At 37.5% G+C, this 21687-nt stretch overlaps 1 long non-coding RNA gene across 1 annotated transcript in view; it reads right to left on the bottom strand.

Annotated features, from left to right (window-relative positions):
- Positions 1–21469, bottom strand: part of LOC127557794 (uncharacterized) — a 36995-nt gene extending 15526 nt beyond the window's left edge. Inside the window, exons 1-4 of the long non-coding RNA XR_007952626.1 lie at positions 21374–21469; positions 21070–21141; positions 11763–11985; positions 10944–11183 (exon numbers count right to left, since the gene is read on the bottom strand). This is a non-coding gene — a long non-coding RNA (uncharacterized LOC127557794). The remainder of the gene's footprint in view (positions 1–10943; positions 11184–11762; positions 11986–21069; positions 21142–21373) is intronic.
- Between the last annotated feature and the right edge of the window lie 218 nt (positions 21470–21687).

Here is a 21687-nt window from a genome sequence, read left to right as displayed (position 1 = left end):
GTTTTGCTGGCAGATATTCAGAATAGGGCAACTAAGATAGTGAAAGTCAATGCTATAGACATTTATCATAGTCTGGATTCAGCATGGACACGATATCTGTATTCAAGTATTTGAAGACTTCTTGTGTGAAAAAAGAAGCACAAAGCTTGTTCTGTTTGATTTCCAAAAGGAGAACCAGGCACATTGGATAGAAAGTGTAGAGGAAAAAATTTAGGCTTGATGTCAGGAAAAATCTTCCTGACTACTAAAATTGTCCAGAAGTGAAATAGACTGCTTCAAAGGCATCTCTCTTTGGATGCCCACTTGTTGGATGTGTTCTAATGGGTATTTGTTTTGGAAATTAGTTGGGTTAGGTAGCACCTGGGGTGTCTTCCCAACTCTCAAATTTTGTGATTCTATGATTGATAATTACTAGATAAGTTAGAGAAGGGTCAAAATAGGACCTAAAAATTTTTGAAGGGGAAAAAAGCTATTAGAATTCTGGAAGAGGAGAATGCTAAAATCATAAAACTCGCTAAAAGAAAAGTTGTAACAAGAATCAAATAAAGGAACAAGAAGTCAGCAAATTCTCTTCTAAAACTTGCTATGGGGACATTAAGAATGAACTCAATAAAAATGACACCCAAAAATGTTTATGCAATGAGTCAGATTCAATGAATACAGTAAAGCAAACTATGCTTGAATTTAAGGAGTTTTAATTGCAAGATGAAAAAAAACTGTTAGCACTGATAACATTTCCTAGTGTTTTTAAGAATAAACTTTTTTTTTTTTAGTGTATACATTTCATTGTTAAATAAAATCACAGCTATTAAAGATTACATACAATTTTAAACCAATGTAACTGAGACCTTAGAACATGGGGAATGAATTCTAAATCTTTATTAGAAACAGAGCAATAAATATTCTTAAATATCATATTTACAGACTATCAGTAATTGTCCCATAAAGAAAAAGAGGAAGGAATAAGCATTTGTATAGCACTTACTATGTGTCAGGCACTGTCTCAAGCACTTTATAAATATTATCTTATTTGATCTTCACAATAACACTGTGAAATAGATCGATTTAATTTATAGTTAAGGAAACTGAGGCAGGCATTGCTTAAATGACTTTCTCAGAGTCGTGTAGCTAGCAAGTACGTCTGTCTTCCCGAATACAGGTCTAGCATTTTATCTACTACTAGCTCCATCTGTGAGCATCTAGACTGCAGGAATTTGGGAATGAAACAACACTGAAATGTGAAATGATCAGTAGTGCTATATAAGGAAAAGAAAAGCCTATTTATTAGATAACTCAAATGCAGCTCATTAGAGTTATTATTCTATTAACAAATATCATGTGACTAGCATGGCACTGGCAGGACATTTTTGGCATGGAAGGTATACAAGTGCCTGCCCTTAAGGAACTTAAAGTATCAGAAAAATAAATAAAATGGGCAGAAAAACATCAACAAATTTTTTTTAGTGAATCTTTCTTTAAAATTCTCCTCAAATGTCACTCCTTTCAGCACTGGGGCTTCTAAGCAATAGCCTAAATCTATACTGTCAGCTCCTAAAGCAAAACTTTGCAAAGGTCACCCCCGCTCTCCACCCTAATCCTTCTAGCCCTCACACGTGACCTCAAATCTTAAGATTTATAAGGATGCCTCAGAGAGTCAAAATCTCTGCAAGGCTAGATTATGGATTTGAGTGGTGAGGAGTCAGCATTCTTAGAACTGGGAGGACTTAGCAGTTGTGCCCCAGAGATTCTGCTGTGGTCATAATTATAAATATTTTTAAAAGGCTTTAGTTCCTCTTTAAATAAATGTGAAGTTTGCCCTATCTACTTGATAAAACAAGGCTAATTAAGGGAAGTGAATATCCTGAGTTTGAGGATAGTCTTTATATCTCTATGTAACTTTTTCTTTGCTTTAAATATACTTATATCTAAAATTTGATGAACTCAGCCAATAAAGAGCTGTTCTGTGTTATGCTGTGAGTTTTGGTTGGGGGTTGGGGGGAAAGGACACACTGTCATGAAACTTAGGAATACTATTTTTTTGGTTAGCAATTAATTCCCATCACAGAAATGTCTTCATACTTATTTTGTATAGACTTCATAATTACCTATATACATGTGTATGTAACATTTTCTTCCTCACCCAACCTCCATCCTCCCAAGTGGAATATAAGCTATTTGAGGACAAGGGGCTATTTGCATCCTCAGCACAGGGCACATAAGTAGGGACTTAATGAGCGTTTTTAAAATTTGAACTGAATTGAATTGCTTTGTGTTTTGTACATTTTTGAGTTTCTATAGTTAATGTTACAGTGATTTTAAAGCAGGATTTTGTACCTTATAGAGTCTACAGCAGTCAAGTTCAATCATGTTGAAAAGTTATTTGCATACTGTACACACACTGGTATCTGACACACTCATTTGGTTGAGTAGGATGGGATACAGCTAAAGCTGGATAATCACAGGCAATGTAATTCCACTCTTAAGAACTTATGATAAATAACTATGGATTCCACTGCTGTACCCGAACTGACCCTGGGCTTAAGGGCTGTTGCTTTTGATTGTAATGAAGAGACTGCTAACAGTTGCCAGGTGTCATGGAATTGCTATGGAGAAATATTTATGAAACAGAAAGATTGACTGCCCTGAACAAAAAATACTATATTGCTGACATTCTTTGGGGTTCAGATATTTGCCAACTATAGGAAATTTTCCAAGATGTTTATGAAGAAATTAGAAACTTATAGTTTCTATATACATTGGATTCAGCCATTAAGTTTCAAAAAATAAAAACAAAAATGTGAAAATCTTACAAAGCACCATCAAATTAACCATGCTCAGAGAGTTATATCAACTGTTCCAGTATTGAAAGCTTTGTCCCACCAATTACAATTGGCCAGAAAAGGACTATTGTCAAGAAAGGTGGAAAGAGAAATCATTTGACTGGGGTCATTGCCAGACAATGACTTCAGAACGGCAGAGAAGGAAGTGTCTGACTCCAACATTAGTACTCTATCCACTGTATCATTTAACTGCCCCTAACAAATATTTTTTAAACTATGTTCCGGGTACTGTGCTAAGTGTTGAGAATATGAGTACAAAGAGTGAAACAATCTTTCCTCAAAATTAGCTTATATTCTAATAGAGAACATAAAAGATGCATATAAAATACACGTACCAGAAGTATAAAATTTAAAAATACAAATATATACAGATTAGTTAAACACAAGGTTATTTAAGAGGAAAGGAACTAGCAGTTGGGAATGGGGGGAAGGAGTTAGCAAAGACTTCATGCAAAAATTGATTCTTGAACTTCTTAAAGGAAGAGAACTTTTTGAGGTGGAGGTAATGAGAAAGTATTCCCCAGACATGGTGTGGAGAGTAGCCACCACAAAGACAGAAGGCCATCACAGAGTGTGGGAGGAGGACAAGGTTTTTGCGGTTTTATATAGGGTTTTTAAAGTTGTTTTAAATAACTTTAAAAAGAAGAGGTTATATTTTATCCCAGAGGAAACAGGAAGACACTGGAAGAAAAAACAGAAGGAAGGAAATAAACATAACTATGTGCCAGGTACCATGCTAAACAATGAGGCTATAATTCAAGTGAATAAGACAGTCCCTCTCAAGGATATTACATTACATTGGCAACAATGTGTTGGATAATTCTCTAATTGATAAATGGTCAAAGGGTAGGAACACTCAATTTTCAGATGAAGAAATTGAAACTATTTCTAGTCATATGAGGTGTTCCAAATCACTATTGATCAGAGAAATGCAAATTAAGACAACTCTGAGGTACCACTATAAACCTTTCAGATTGGCTAAGATGATAGAAAAGATAATGACGAATGTTGGAGATGTGGGAAAACTGGGACACTGATACATTGTTGATGGAGTTGTGAACAGATCCAACCATTCTGGAGAGCAGTTTGGAACTGATGAGGTTCAGTGCAGGGCAGAGAGCTGTGGGAACCCCTTCTGGTGGGCCCAGGTCCTTTGTAAAAGAATTCACAAACCTGAAAAGTTAGACTAGCAAAAGAAGTTTGTTGGGACTGAGAAGTCAGCTTTTGCAGGCCAGCTTCCTCAGTGGCAAGGTCCCAACAGAGAAGTAAAGGTCTAGTCCTGGTAGAGAGAGATAAAGTTCCTGGCAGAGAACTCTCCTATCAGAGAAATCCTGACAGAGAGGTAAAGAGGGTGTGGTCCTGTTAGGGAAATGTCTGAGAGACAAAGAGAGAATAACATGAAAAGAGAATGTCCTCTCAGAGGACAGGGAGTCCTCGCAGGCGGCCAGGCCAAGGGAAGACCTTTGCTTTGGTCCCTGCAAGGAATGAGCCCAGTTGCCCCTTTTTATATTAAAACTTTGGCTAGAGGCTGGGGCAGTTCGGGTTGAAATAGAGAATCTCCAGTTGAATGAGTGGGCCCGGACTAATCTCCAGCTCAATAGAGTGCGGAACCAGTAGTGAGTATTCAGTGAGGGTGTGCCATCTAACAGAATGAAGGACTTGTCTTCATTCCCTGGGGCGGGTCTTTTGCAGAGGGGAGGGTTCCAGGAGACTTTCTCCTTCAAGGAGTTTCTATCTCAAGGCCCCCTCCCAAGTCAGAGAGAGAGTTTCAGGGCTCCCCTCATCAGAACTATGCTCAGGTTATCAAATTATGCATGCCCTTTGTCTCTACTGGGCTTATATCCCAAAGAGATTTTTTTTTTTCCTGAGGTAATTGGGTCCCACAGCTAGGAGTGTTAAGTGTCAGAGGTCACATTTGAACTCAGGTCCTCCTGACTTCAGGGCTGATGATCTATCCACTGCTCCACCTAGCTGCCCCTCAAAGAGATCTTAAAAGAGGGAAAGGACCCACATGTGCAAGAATGTTTGTAGCAGCCCTCTTTGTAGTGGCCAGAAACTGGAAACTGAGTGGATGCCCATCAATTGGAGAATGGCTGGGTAAATTGTGGTACATGAATATTAAGGAATATTATTGTTCTGTAAGAAATGACCAGCAGGATGATTCCAAAGAGTCCTGGAGAAACTTACATGAAGTGATGCTGAGTGAAATGAGCAGAACCAGGAGATCATTGTGCTCAGCAACAATTAATTCTGATGAATGTGGCTCTTTCCAGCAATGAGATGATTCAAACCAGATCCAATGTTCCTCAGTAAAGAGAGCCATCTACATCCAGAGAGAGGACAGTGGGAACTTAGTATGGACCATAACACAGCATTCTTTCTCTGTTGATGTTTACTTGCACTTTTGTTTTCTTTCTCAGGTTTTTTTTTTCCTTCTTGATCTGACTTTTCTTGTGCAGCAAGACAAATGTATAAATTGTACACATATATTGTATTTAACATATACTTTAACATATTTAACACATATGGGACTACCTGCCATCTGGGGGAGGAAGTGGGGGAAAGGAGGGGAAAAGTTGGAACAGAATGTTTTGCAAGGGTCAATGCTGAAAAATTACCCATGCATATAACTTGTAAATAAGAAGCTTTAATAATAATAATAATAAACCAAAACCAGTGTTTTGGATAGACTAAAATGGAAAGAGACTAAAGGCAGAAAAACAAATCAGGAGGTAGTTCCAATAATTTAGGTGAGCAGTAAGGAGGAACTAAACTAATATAGTAGTAGTATTGATGTGATATAGCAATGATTTTGAGATTCCCTGATTTTGGAGGGGGCTTCTGTTCTAACAATAAGTCAGTAATCCTAAATCTTCTGGCTTTGGAGTCTGTCTCAGGCACTTCTCCGCTCCCAATCTAAGAATAACAATCTGTCTGATTCTGAATAGACCACTCTTTAATTCACTGCTGATTGATAATCTGGTCAGTGAGAACCAAAATCAGGAGACCACTGCCTGGCCCTGGCCCTACCTCTGGGCCATAGAATTAGCATGTCAATGATAGAAAACTGGATAAGGGGTCTCCTCTCTCATGGGACTTTGCTAGTTCTTTTGGAATTCAGCCCACTTGTAATGACATTACAATGATAAGAAACTTTGTCCCTTGACTAGGAAATGGATTCAAGCCTGCAGTCTTTTGAGATACCTCATGACACTGAGGTTTATGACCCCAAACTTTTGGGGTCCCTTTCTCAACCTTAATACAGTATCATTAGATAAAAAGTGTCATTTGAGAGAGATGTGGTAAAGAGAGAAATAGTAAAGCATTAGAACAAGTCAGAAATGCCAAAAAAGATCAAGCAAACTAGGAGTATGACTATTCATAAACCCCCAGTTTGCTATGCTCAATACAGACTCTGATGGAACATGCCTTTAAGGAAAACTTACATGTTGCTAGCCATGACTGTGGAAACTACACAATAAAGGATCCAAAAATAAAGATAAGATCTTTAAAACAGAGAAAAAATAGTGTCAAATGAAGCTTTATGGAGTCCACAAGAACATTTTTTTAAAAGGCATTTATACAGCATGCATATTTCATGCTTTCATTTTTAGACTACTGTATCAGCATCACATCGTGGGAATATGCAACACTCCAAAGTTATGTCCTAAAGTATTCTTTCCTAGGGCCTACTGAATTTCTACCATGTATTTTTCCCCCATGAAAAGGAAACCATTACAAAGCTCTGCTATCTTCTGCTGGAAAAGTTCTGTGAAACAGAATTCAACACTACAAGAATACTTTCTAGAATTTCAAGGCATTCTTGATTTCTAACTCTGTATTAGGACATTATTCTGAGTATAAACTATGGCTTCTTGCCACTGATGCTTCATTTCTCCACATTGGAGCTGTGCTTAGCCATGAAAGGCCAGATGGTATGTAGGCTTCAGTTTAACTCTATTTAATAAGTATTTGAATTATGTCCTATGGGCAAGGCGTTGTGCTGGATGCTAAGGATTCAAAGACAAAAATAAAACAGCCCCTACTTTCAAAGTGTTTTTATTCTAGAGGGAGCTGTGTGTGGGTAGGGGGTGAGGGAGATGAATAGAACATGTACGTATAAGTAAAGATAAAGTAATCTAAAGAAGGAGAGTATTAAGAATTAGAGTTGGAGGTGGGATGGAGAAAGGAATCCCATATGAGATTTTACCTAAATCTGAACCTTGGAAAAAATATAAAGATTGTGAAAGATGGGAAGGAGCTCATTATAGGCACAGAGACAGTCTGTGCAAAGTCAAAGAGGGAAACAGGACAGGGAATGTTGGATTTAGGGAATAATTAGAAGTCTAGTTTGCCTGAGAGATTAAGGCAGAGCAATATTTGGGAGCCATGTTCCTTAAAGAAGCCACTCTTTCAGATTACAGGAATTTTTAAAAAGTACTAAAAAGATAGACACAATAAAGAAAAAAGTAGCATTAAAGGGTGATACTACAGAGCTTAAACTCTGGTAGTTTGCAATCCCATATGAGATCTGGTAACCTGCAAATAAAAATTTCTTAGGTGAAAAGGATTGTGAGTGGAAAAAAATTTTCAAACCCTGCTGTAGAACATACAGAAAGTGAATAATGGAGAGAAATATGAAATGTCTGAAAAGAGAGAGTGAAGCTAGATTCTGGAAGAGTTAGTATTTTATTTTAAAGTCAATAGGAAACTATTGATAATTTTTTTTAAAATTATTAATATGTGTTTATTTGATCAAATATTTCCAAATTACATATAAAAATTTTTCAACTTTTTTTTTTAAGTTTTGAGTATCAAAATTCTCTCCCTTTCCCCTATTCCTTCCCAAACTCTTGAGAAGGCAAGCAATATGATGTCAATTACATGTATAAAGTACTGACAGTTTTTGAATGGTATGGTTTCATGCCTTAGGGAAAAAAAAATTGGAAGCTCTTTGGAGGTTGCTTTGGTGAAATGCTCAATAAAGAGCTACTGCAAATAGTCCAGGTGAGAGGTGAACTTGTGAATAGAGAGAGATTGATGCCAGAGATGCTAAAGAGGTAAATCAGAGCAACTGATTAGATTTGGGAAGACCAGGGTGAGTCAAAGATGTCTTCAGGATTGCATTTTGGGTGACAAGAAAGATTGTGGTCCCCTCAAAAGAAATAGGGAAAGAAGTAGGTTTAAGGGGACTGGTTGTTACCAGTTAATGGTATGTTCCTTATTACAACTAATTTCTTTATGAATTTAGCCTTCTGGTCAATGGAGTACTCCTATCTTGTGGTGTCTTCTCCCTTAATGCTATCTTCCTCCTGATTAATTTTGAGTTCCACTAGGGAATTTTCTTTTCCCTTGTTAAATGCTAAAACCCTTTTTTCCTTGCTAAAGATTTATGTATTTAGCCCAGCTCTTAACAGCATAATAAAATCTTTGCCCTCTGTTTGGAAATCTATGCTTACAAATTCTTTTGGGATAACTCCAACACTCACCTATAGCCCCAATATATTTGGGGTCTCACCCCATATTTCATCATGGTGGCTAATCCACACACCCCCAATCTCAACAATTTCAGCTACTGCTTTTCATGGCCTCGTCTCCCCCACAAGTCAATGGTACATAGAGTTTGTAAACAAGGACAACAGTTTCTGTGCTTTTACTAACATTCCTACCTGCAACACTGGAGGAGATTCTTTCTGAATTTGTTTTTTGGTTATTGTTTTTATAATAAGAAAAGGATTTTTCTTTGATTTTTATGATCTTTTAAAAAATTTTATTGAGAACATCAACAAAAAATAGTATAGCTCAGCTCCCCCCAAGCCAACAAACAAACATGGGAAACAAGGAGAAAAGCCTGGGTCAGAATAGCCAGAGCCTCTCAGAGTTATACTTATCTTTCAGACTCAGGACTTAGGTCTGTGGACTAGAATGCCTGGATAATCAGAACTACATCTAGAGCCGGTGATCAGTGAGTGGCGGGTGAATGCACTCCAGTGGATCTAGGTAAGAAGCTAAAATAGGGGGACCCCGGGGAAGTGTCACCTTCTCCCCAGTCTCTTGTCCACCCGCAGTTTACACCTCGGTGTGCTGTGCTCACTGAGTTTTCCATAGCTCGCGTCTTCCTTTGGGGATTTCAGAGCAGAGGAGGAGTTAGGAAACTTTCCCAGCGAAGGAGTAGAGATAACAGTAACAGCTCCCAAGACCAGGAGGTGAGTGGGGAGGAGAGGGACCAGGCACAATTATCTCACAATACATTTTCCCTTTGAAAACTACCTCTGAGAGTCTGTACACTGAACAGAGGAGAAACCGCTCCCTTGAGTTGTCCCAGATCTGTCTCCCGACTATTAGAGTTGATGATTGAAGCCTTTCTCTTGGACATAGCCCCTTCTCCATTGTCTTAGTCCCCCAGGGGAGAGAGAACAAGTTATGTTCCCTCAGAATGGATTTAAGGTCAGATAAGGGATTACATTTGATTAGATAAGGGGTTAAATAGAGTTTAAAGTTTTCCCAATTATATCATAATACATTCCACCTTTGGAAACTATTTCTGGGAGTCTATATACTGAATAAGATGCTCCCCATGTTTTTCCCTGGTAAACAAACCAGAAATTCAACTTTTTTTTTTTTTTTTTGCTGGGGGCAGTGGGGAGAAGACTTGTTATTTTACTCATGTAGGAAACTTCTCCCCTCCCTCCCCCAGTTCTACCAATGCAGATCAGGAACCCTTCTGCAATGTCTTAATGGTCTTAATGACTGACGATGAGTCTTGAAAACTTCAATGTCTTGCCCAGGGATCACACAGCTAGTATCAGGCAGAAGAAGGAAGTGAACATATATTTTTCTGATTCCCAGGCTGCCTCATGACTCAGTATGGGGCATCTATGATTAATTGGAAACACCTGAAGATGAGAAAATCTGGGCCATTCAGCAAACAAGAAGGCAGGATCAGGAAAGACAATTGGGGATTGAAAAAGAACAAAGGCTCCATTGTTGGAACTCACAGACTCGACCAGGCTAGATTACAGTTATCTCTTAGTACTCAGACCACACTAAAATTTATAGGATAACTATTCAAGCCTATTTTTCCCCTCTCAGTGAATGTGATATAGAGAAAATAGTGCTGGAATGGGAGTCAGAGGACTTGGATTCTGATATTTTGCTACTTTTTGGACAAGTCATTGAGCAATGCTGAGATTCAGTTTCCTGGTCTGTAAATGAGAAGGTTGGCTTAGATAACTTCCAAGGCCCTTGCCAGTTATGATTCTATGACTATAAACTGTGGGTTTAGATGATTTTGAATCTGGAAGGTTTTTCCCAATTTACCATATCTCATCTCAAACCAGTGCATTCCCTTAAATTTCCATAGCAGCAGATAGAACCTCCTGCTCCTGTGTAAATTGGATCTAGAGAAAGTGTGATGCTTATGAAATTGTTTATTTTTTATATAAATTGAGGTGATAATGTTGTTACTTGATCAACTGAAAAAGATATTATTGCCTAGAGAACTATCCATAGTAGTTACCTGAAAATAACTGATTTTTTCTGTGAACAGGAGATTTCACCAGATGTACCAGGGAGGTAGCAATAGCTTTGCTGAAGTTTGAGAAAAGACAGCATGACCTAGGAGGATGGTGTAGCAGGGGGCTGTTCCAAAGGAAACTAGGTGGTCTTTTCCTACACATGCAATAGCCAGGAGGAAGACGGGATCTCCATGCTGCATGGTGAAGAAGGATAGAATTTGGTAGTGGCAGAAACAGCATTTTCTGAGTAAGTTCTAGTGAGTATTTGAATTAAAGCAGGAAATAACACAGATGCTGGGAGACAGCAGCAGTCACTGGCTTATAGGACAAAGACAATGAGCCCTGGAGCTAAGTAGCACAAAGCCTAAAAGGAAGGAGACAGCTGCCAATGAAGCTATTGCAAAAGGTAGAGATTTGATTCATTGGTGGTGTAAGTTTGGCAAAGACTTACTGGATGCCTTTGTGGGTGGGAGAAAGGTAATTGTGCTAACTGGAAGATGGACTATAACTTACCCCTAATCATTGACCTCAGATGGTAACCTGTCCCTTTTTTCCACTCAATGTACCTTTCATGAACTTTGCTTACCTGGTCATTAATTGAGGATCCAAAAGAAGCAGCAAGTTATTGCGGGCCTGCCTGATGTACGATGTCCTGGGATTGGTGAGCAATGAGGTGATCCCCCAGTGACTTCAGGAAAGGGCAGGACGTCCGTGCAAAGGCCACCATACTAGTATAATTTGCAGGTGGTGCAAATTCTTTAACTTAGGGGAGAATGCAGACGGCCTGTCCAAGCATGCTCAGTAAATTATATCCCTGGGCCCGGCCCTTAAAGGGGAAGATAAAGATAAGTGTTAATGATCAGGAGACAGAGCCAAGAAAGACCTGAATCCCCAGGGACACAGTTGGACGCATCGTTGCAGCCCCCATAGGGATGAGGATTGAGGAACCAGAGGGTGATGGAGGCCCAGAATGAGAGAGACATTTGGGGGGGGGGAAGATGGAGCTGCAATCTCGTGCTCAGGATAGAGACTGGACAACTAAGATCTGGAGGGAGGACGACAATCCCCGTGGTTCCCCAAAAGAAGAAGAGTCATCGACCTGGAGAGGGAGGGGAGTTTCTAGGGGAAATCCTGGGTTGGGGCATGAGTCCATGAGGTGTCTGAGACATGCCAAAAGTGAAACTGGGTTCAAAGGGTTAGGGTTTAGGACCTGAATGACACACAGGTTAAACGATAGCCTAATAGCGAAGAGCAAGAGTACAGAGAGCAGCAAGTGACTACATAGTCATTTCTTACAACAGCAACCTTGGAGAACAATGGCAGCACGTAGCTGAGATAGTTGAAGAGGAAGAAGGGAGGTGATTGTTTCTGGTGAATGATTAGACTGAACACAATAACCTTTTACCTTTGAGCAGCTTTGGCTAGTCAGAATGGCAATCGTCTTAATAAGTCTCCAAAGTGCAAGAAGGGCATGACTTCTGTGTCTGGGCTTCCCGGAATATTTCTGGTACGTGGACATGGCTCTGGGTTTTCTTATAACTTCAAAGAAAGCAGCCAGGGGCGCTTTGTCTCTGCATTTTCTTCCCTTAGATATCTTCTGTGCTGTATGGCTGGGCTTGTTCCTTTCCCTGTGAGAGGGGAGTCAGTTTTCCAGTATGAGCAAATCTGAGATGGCAAAGGCTGCTTTTCAGATATAACAATTGTTCCGAGACTCCGATCTATCACCCCAATGGCATGTCTGAGAGCTCCAAATGTAGCCAAACGATGTTTTTGCTCCAAATAGCCTACTTCTTTTTTTTTAATAGTATTTTATTTTTCTAATGACATGTAGATAGTTTTCAACATTGATTTCTATAAGATTTTGAGTTCTAAATTTTTCTTCCCCTCTCCTTTACCTCCCCTTTCCCCAAGACACCAAGAAATCTGATATAGGTTAAAATGTACAATCATTTTAAATGTATTTCTACATGAGTCACGTTGTAAAAGAAAAATCAGAACAAAAAGGAAAAACCATGAGAAAAAAAAGTGAAAATAATACTCTTCAATCCACATTCAGTCTTCATCGTTCTCCTTCTGGATGCAGATGACATTTTCCCTCCCGAGTCTATTGGAATTGTCTTAGATAATCACATTGCTGAAAAGAGCCAGTCTATCCTAGTTGATTATCATGTAATCTTGCTCTTACTACGTACAATGTTCTTCTGTTTCTGCTCACTTTACCCAGCCTCGGTTCATACAAGTCTTTCAAGGTTTTTCTGAAATTAGCCCCCTCACCCAAATGCCCTACTTCTTGCTTCTAGATCCTCACTACTGAGACAAACAGCTGCAGTCTGCCTGCACACCGACGTTGCAGTCCATATTACAGAGGTCTCTCAGCAGCCCCATCAGCAGCACAGCATCCCCCCACCCCCTGTTCTGTGTGCCTTCTGTCAGGCACATGTGCTCTGTCAACTACAACTGATGGTCATGTCACTCCCCTTCCCCAGAACTGAGACACAAGGGCTATAATTATCTCCAATTCACAGGTGAGGAAACTGAGGCAGACAGTGGTTAAGTGACTTGCTCAGTGACATGGCGTTTTCCTGCAAGTGACACACTCTGTCAGAACTAGCTCAGTGTTTGGGAAGCTTCTTAGGAGAATGTGGACCAGGAGAGGTATTAGACTGACCTCCAAACTGAAGGTCTACAGAGCTGTTGTGCTTCCCTCATTGTTATAAGCCTATGAAACCTGGGAGAACAAATTATTACCTACAGACCAGCCTTCAGAAAGTGGGGCCAGAGCAAACCCATGTTACAGTATTAAAAAAGCATAAGGAATTAACCTAACTACTTTCTGACAGAGGGAGGGTTTAGGGAGCAGACTTACACAAATATCTGGACACGGCCAATGTGGGCATTTGTTTCACTGAACTATGCATAGTTATTATAGGAAATTTTTTTTTCTTCAGGAGGACAGGTGAGGATAGAATAGATTTTTCATGGAAAACAAATTTGAAAAAAATAAAACTATAATGAGAGATAGTGTTGGGTAGTGCCTAGGGAATCAGTCTCAGAATTAAAGTGACTCCCTAGCCCAAGCCCAACCTTTGACACTATCCATAAAACCCTGGACAAGCCACTTAATCACCTAGTGAACCAAGAAAGTAAAGCAGAATAACTGCTGCTCTCCATTGGTAAAGGGTTATTTCATTACTAAACACTTCTTGAATCAATGAAATCACAGGTCCTACTTTTGTAGTGATAAGAAAAGACTTAAATAACTTTTTTTTTTAAGTCATGTTATTAAAATCCACCACGCTTGGAAAATAATATGCCACTGTAAGAAACTACTTGTGGATTGAACCTGGCCTGGCTCTTTCTTTGAGATATATTTTAAATGTTAGAATTATAAACTCATACACATACAAAAAAATAACAGAATGATAATATTATCTTGAGGGAGCATACATGATCAATATTTTTTTCATAACTTTTCATTTACAAAACATATGCATGAGTAATTTTTGAACATTGACCCTTGCAAAACCTTCTGTTCCAACTTTTCTCCTTCTTCCCCCCCACCCCTCCCTAGTCCAATACATGTTAAATATGTTAAATTATATGTTAAATACAATATAATACATGATCAATCTTTAAAAAAAAGAACCTGTAGATGTGGTTCTAGTTCATGACCTGAGCTAAGAAAATCCTGACTATTCACTGCTCTCAGGATATGACAGTCATTTCTATACCACAAGTTAATGGAGAATTAGAGATCTCTCACAAACAGGAAATAAGAGTTCCACAGTGGACACATAATTGGAAAATGGAGGAAAGAGGAGATAAGTGTCTGTGCATCAGAGTAAACAAACTTGGTGCAGACATGCTCCAGAAAAAGATAAATGCCACTCTATAGCCAAAAGGGAGACTGGATTTAGATATTTTTAAGTAAGCTTTAAGTTGAATTTCAACAATACAGTATTTTCAGGAGCTTCTAGTAGTCCTGAAAGCAAGAATCTGAGCAAAAGGTATAAAAATCAGGTTTGCTTAACTTTTTTTTTTAATAGCTTTTTATTTACAAGTTATATGCAAGGGAATTTTATATCATTGACAATTGCCAAACCTTTTTTTCCAACTTTTCTCCTTCTTCCCCCCCACCCCTTTCCTCGGATGGCAGGTTGACTAATACATGTTAAATATGTTCAAGTATAAATTAAATATAATATAAGTATACATGTCCAAACAATTATTTTAGGTTTGCTTAACTTTTGAGGACTAAATTTAGGACAAGAAAACTCTCCCCTTGGTCTCTCTTTTTTTCAATAGAGATAACACTGGAGTGGTAGTGCACATAAACAGTATGGTGTAGAGAATGTTCCTAACCTAAGGAGGTGAACATAGTCCTTGTAGTAGTAGCAGTAGCAGCAGTAATAACAACAAAAAGAAACAAATATATATATATATATAAACACTTTTTTTAATGGTCTTCAAAGCTAAGCTCAAAGTGATGGCAGGGGCCGTGTCGCCAATATTAAGCTGTCCATTATGCATGAAACAAAGAAAGCTTTATGCTCAAGCTGCCCATGTTGCTGGAGCAACTGGCCAGCAGCGTGTCCTAATTCTCACGTGGCTTGTAATCCTATCTGTCCCATAGTTTGGGGATGTCCCCCTTGAAATTCTATCTGTGTCACAGGGCTTGCACAGACCTAAGAAATGTTGCCTACCACGAGGTTAAAGCCAGCCTTCACAAACATCTCAGGGCTATATTTTCTGCAAACTGATCAGAAGAGATGGATGGGGGCAGCTTGGGCGATTTACAGAGATGTTCAGGAAGGGAGAAGGAGCAATTGTTGACTTGTTATATGATGATCTAAAAGCCTAAGGGAGGCTCTCCTGAAGCCAGATAGGACAGCATCTTTGTTCTGACCCAAGAGTGAGGCACCAGGATTGGATTTGTAAGTACCAAGAATACAGAATGAAATACAAAATAGTCCAGGACCAGAGGCATTCACTTAAAGGCCCAGACATAGAATTAAGAGAGTAAAAAGGTTTTAGAAGAATCTCACCAGTTCTGTCAATGACCCAACCTAATCTACCTTGGGCTAAGAATCAGACCTTGATCCACTCTCTCAGGTAGAGTAAGGAAAAGAAAACAATAGTGTTGATCACAGAAGTAGCACTACAAACCAAATTAACTAGATTGGAGTTATTTGAAAGTTTTAGCATTTAAAAACAAACAATCCCATTTTTTTCTCATCTCATTCATTTCTATGACTTTGTATGTTTCTCTAAAAAAAAATCTCAACCTTGTCCTGAATAAATTAAAGGAAAGCAAATTCCCCATTTCTTCATAGAGGTACATGGTTCCTCCTACTAATTGCAGAGGTGGTGAGGACTGTCCCCACCTGGGGTCCCAGTTTTAGTAACTGGGACAGATTGGGGGGGAAAGTCACAGAAGAACAACAGATGCTGAAAATATTGATTTCTTGCAGTAGAGTTTTCCTTTAGAGTATTCTGACAAATTTTAGCATGCTAATAAGAAACAGTGTTATATACAATGCCTGCATTTACCTCTTTAGCTTTGGACAATAACTATTAATTAATTCACTCAACCTTAGAGTCCTTCTTAATTAAAAAGTCTGAGTTTTAGTGAAAAGATAAGACTGAAGTCTACTTTGGGCCATTATACCTAAATCAAAGGCAAGAGTTCAATCTGAATTTAAAAGAAAAGAAAATCACATGGGTAGGCTCATTCATTTTTAACAGAAAGAACCCATTATTTTAACGAAAAATTAATTACTGACACCTTTCTATATAGCACTTTAAACAACTTACATATATAGCACTTTAAAGTTGACAAATTATTTTCTTCACCATATCCCTATAAAGTAGGGATGGTAAAATGTAACTTGTTTGGGGTACCTTTTTCGTCCTCAAGGAAGATTGCCTGAGCCTCAGACTCAGACCAAATGCCTTGACCAAGGTCACGAAGTTTGTAAAATTAATTTATATTTACCAGGGATAGATTCTGGTGCAACCTCTAGCTGTTGTGATCCCTGCCTTTTGGAAAGGCTGAGGCTGTTGGATTCTTTGAGAATTCTGAAGTGCAGACTAAAACTGGGTATCTGAATTGTTTGGCACCTCAGGTGACCATCAGGGTGCAAGAGTGTGGCAGCCCCAAAGCAGGGACAAACTAATCCAGTTTGGAAAGAGCAGGTCCAAGCTTCTGTATTAACCAGTCTAAGGATCTTACAATAGATGGCATCTGTCCTTCCAACCTGGAAGAGACAGAAAGAAACATTCTCTCCTCCTCTCCCCCCCATCCAAAAGAGTTTTAAATGAATACAATAAAATACATAGTATTATAAAGAAAACCCAATTATTTAAAGTTCCAAGTTCAATGACTCCCTGAAATCTACCCAAAAATCTTTTTTTTTTGGGGGGGGGGGGACACCAAGGCTAAAAATCTCTACACCCTGCCATGCTGCAAAACAAGGGAAAGATAAAACTGAGAGTAGAATAAGAAGAAAATTTTGTCAGGTATGTAGATTGTCAGGACTGGAGTCAGAAAAATCTGAATTTACATCCAGCTTTAGACACTTACTAGCTATGTGACCCTGAGCAACTCACTTAAGCCAGTTTGCCTCAGTTTCCATATCTGTAAAATGACTTAACCACTCCAGTATCTTTGCCCAAAAAACACCACATGGATTCACAGAGAGTCAGACACTACTAAATAACAGCAATACTTCAAAAAAGATGGCATTTTTTTAGCTTCTGTGGGCAAAAAGACTCAGAAAGAAGCCTTTCTTTTGTCCAGTATCTGGCATCTTCCCAAGCTATATCCATTTAATAGTTGGGGAAAATCATAGTCCCTGGATCACTTAGTTTGTAGCTTCCAAATGAAACTGCTTATTTCAGACCCAAAAGACACAGCGGCCATTCTTTGCTGAGGGGAGCGAAGCTTTGTCACCATCGGCAACTCCAGATGCCTGATTCATCTCAACACCAGCTGCCCAGACAGGTGTACTGATGTACAGATATTTCCTAAAGTCATGGGACTGAGGATACCTTTGAAATGCATTTCTTAAGTATGTAGCTGTCAACCTCCAGGGCCTAATTTATTATAATTTTTTTAAATTGTGCCCTTTGTTAAAATGTGCTCTGGGCGTTACTAAAGAAAACATACATCATAATAAGTTAAATATCAAAAACAACTAGGATCTAATTTTAAAAACACGTGACACAAAGTAGCCTAAGTGTTGCTTCCCAGGAGAGAACAGCAAGGCAATGAAGCTACCTTGTCTCCAGGACTGGATAAGGTCCTAGATAAAGAAAGGACTCTGGAGAAAATCTTCTGAAGTAAAATGAGGGGAACTCTCCTAACCTATCTGGGCAGAGCTTCTAGAAAAGTCCCATAGATCTAACTGGCTCAGTCATAATGATGATGGTTTATCACTGTAGTTGTAACTATAAGCTATTATCACCATATTATAGCTCCAGGGGATTTATTAGTCCCTACATTTTAACTTTGCAAATCTTACTCCAGAACTTTACTCATAGGCTTACTTGATAGAACCACCATCATTTCACTCAAGAGAAAATATCCTTTTTAACTTAAAACATAAATATAATTCCAATATTAAATAAATTAATTGGAACAATAGGCAAAGAATCATATCAAATTCCTTTTATGGAATAAATATGGTATTGATACCTAACCCAGGAAAAGCAAAATCGAAATAGAAAATTATAGACCAATTTTACCAAAGAATATTGATGCAAAAATCTTAAATAAAATAATAACTGGGAGATTACAACAATATAACATAAAGATTATATATTATGATCAAATGGGATTTGTACCAGAAATGTGGGGGAAATAATTAAATAGTTGATAGAAAAAGCTTTTGATAAAATATAACATTTACTTTTATTAAAGCTAGAATAAGCTGGAAACTTTGCCAGTAAAGTAAGGAATGAAGTAAGTATGCCCATTATCACCAGAATTATTCAATATTGTATCAAAAATGCTAGCAATAATAAGTGAAGAACAAGAAATGGAAGGAATCAGAATGGGGAATGAAGTAATAAAACTCTCTCTTTCTGCAGATGATATGATGGTTTACTTGGAAAATCCTAGCGATTCAACTAAAAAATTAGTTGAAACAATAATTTTATCAAAGTAACAAGATATAAACCAAACACACATAAAACATTAACATTTCTATATATCACTATGAAGCCCTGCAAAAAGATATAGTTCTTTTAAAATAACCCTAAACAATATAAAATATCTGGGAGTATACCTGCCCCCCCAAAAAACTCAGAAAAAATAGGAACACAATTATAAAGCACATTTTATACAAATAAAGTCAGATTTAAATAATTGGAAAAGTATTAATTATTCATGGGTAGGTCAAGTCAATATCATAAAAATGAAAATTCTACCTAAATTAATTTGTTTAAATAAATAACCAAAAACTATTTTTATTAAGCTAGAAAAAAATAATAACAAAATTAATTTGGAAGAATAAAAAGGCAAGAATATCAAAGGAATTAATGGGAGGAAAAATATAAAGGAAAGCAGTTTAATAGTGCCAGATCTTAAAACGTACTGATGTAATGCAGTTTTTAGAAGTGATGTAGTGATAACCTCCAAGTATCTTTGCTTAGGAATGTTGTATTTCTTCCCTGAGGCTATTTTGCCTTAATTTACCTTGGAAGGGCAAGGATGCTAAGTTCAAAAGATTGTAGGCTGTCAGTCTGCTAGCTAGTAATAATGGGATGCTTGGAGCTAAGGAGCATCAATAATGAGGTACCTAAAGTGCCATTTGACTTAGTGATGTTTCAGGCCTAAAAACACACCTTTGTCCCTCCCCTCCATCCAGGAGTTCTGCCCAGAAAACTGTAGGGAGGCACCTGAACACAAAGTAAAAACCTGACCACTCCTCAACTCCATCTTTAAGTCATAAAATTAGCATACCAGTCTCTATAAATTTACCTGCTTGCTCCTTGCCATCTTTCTCTTTTGGAATTTAGCCCACTTTAATTAGCATTATAATTACAATAAATTTTGCTCCATAACTTGGAGATGGATCTAAACCTTCAAATTCTTCTGAGACACCTCACAACACCTGTCTAGTACTCCAATATTTTTGAGGTCCCTCTCAAATTCTGATATTTTGGGATGCCTTTTACTTCAAACAGTATTATAAAGTAGCAAAAAAATTATAAAATTATCAAAACTATCTGTGAATTAGTTAAGAAACAGAATGGTAGATTAGTGAGATAGAGTAAATAAAGTTTTCACAGTAGTAAATGATTAAGTATATGACAGATGTAAAGATTTAAGCTTTTGGGATAAAAATTCACTGATTGATAAAAATGATTAGGAAAACTAGAAAGCAATCTGGCAGAAACAAAGTATAGACCAATATATTTATTTACCATGATAGAGTCAAAACAGATGCATGACATATAAAGAGGAAATATTATAAGTAAATTAGAAGGACATGGGACATGTCCCTATCCAATTTGTGGATAGAAGAACCTAGGAATAAAGAAAAGATAGAGAGCATCATGAGATGTAAAGTGGATAATTTTGATTACATTAAATTTAAAAAATTTTGTATAAATAAAACTAATGTAGCCAAGACTAAAAAGCAGAAAATTGGAGGAGAAAGTTTTATTGAAAATTTCTCTGATTAAAAGTCATATCTCAAATGTATAAAGACCTTTGTCAACTTTATGAGAATATAAATTATTTCTTAATTGATAAATGGTCAAAGGATATGAACAGGAAGCTTTTGGAAGGAGAAATCAGAGCTACATATAATCATATAAAAATGCTTTAAATCATTATGGATTAGAGAAATGCAAATTAAAACAATTTTGAGATACCATCTCATACCTATCAGATTGGCTAAAATAATAGGAGAAGAAAATGACAAATTTTGGAGGGCATGTGGAAAAAATGAGACACTAATATACTATTGATGCAATTGTGAACTGATTCATCATTTTGGAGAACAATCTGGAATTATATCTAGGGAGTTATAAAATTGTGTATACCCTTTGTCCCAGTGATACCATTATTAGGTCTATTCCCCAAAATGATTAGAGGAAAAGAAAAAAAACCTACATGTTCTAAAATATTTATAGCAATTCTCTTTGTAGTGGCAACAAACTGGAAACTGAGGAGATACCTCTCAGTTGGGAAATAGCTAAATATGGTGATAGTGATGGAATACTACTGTGCTGTTAAAATGGTGAACAAGTTGATCTTAGAAAACATAGAAAGACTTGCATGAAATAATGAAGAGCAAAATGAGCAGAACCAAGAGAACATTATATACAGTAACAGCAATATTTTTAAAAAAGTAAATCTAAATGATTAAACTATTCTGAGTTATAGAAATAGTTAAATGAACTAAAAAGGACTTATGAAGAAAAATGCTATCTACCTCCAGAAAAAGAATGATCTATGGAACTATGAATTATATAGTTTCACATATATATCTGTGTCAAATGTTGGTTTTCTTTAGTATGGGATTGGGAGGGAAAGAAGAAAACCAGTTGGATCAAAATATAAGAAAAAAATAAAATAAATATTAAATGAAACTGTAAATAAATCTCTACACCCCCTCACACACAGCTGCATATCTATACATCTGTTCTTTCTTCCCCTACTCCCCTCCCACTTACATACCCATACACAGATATATACTTACATGCATGCCCCGAAGCATACACTCACTTCAATAACAGCATTGTCTGGCAGAAATACCTGATTGTTCTGTTGGCTGCAACAGAAAAATAAGTTTATAAGTTCTAAAGCAAAACTCTCCCCTATTTACTCTTTGAACCAATATACTAAAGTCTTATATTATTGTAATGTTTGGAGAATCTGGAATATTCAGCCATGTCCTTTTCACCATTTTCTTATTTCTTGGTCCCAGCCAGAGCATCAAGCACCTTTTTGTAACACACATTAGCTTTCTAGCAGCCATCAGTTAGAGATACAAAAGTGGTTACCAGATATGTAGCTGACTTTCAAGGTGTTAGGGCAAAAAGTTCAAGAAGACCACCTGAATTTTTCATTATTGGAGGCAAAAGCTATTATACTCTCTGAGATGCCCTCTCTGACACGTTTGAAAAACAGATTTGTTTTTGTTGGTTGTTTCATTACATTTTAAGCCTTCCCAGTTCTCTAATTCTGTTTCAGAATTTTATTGAAGTTTCACTTCTGCTTTTTCCTCTCTTTTATCTTTGCTGCTACTCTATTTTATTTTGAAATGTAAAGAAAAAAAAAAAAAACCTTTCCAAATCTTCTAAGTTTGGGTTTTTTT

This window comes from Antechinus flavipes, chromosome 3, assembly GCF_016432865.1.
Source record: "Antechinus flavipes isolate AdamAnt ecotype Samford, QLD, Australia chromosome 3, AdamAnt_v2, whole genome shotgun sequence".
NCBI lineage: Eukaryota > Metazoa > Chordata > Mammalia > Dasyuromorphia > Dasyuridae > Antechinus > Antechinus flavipes.
This window is presented reverse-complemented; position numbering and strand designations above follow the sequence as displayed.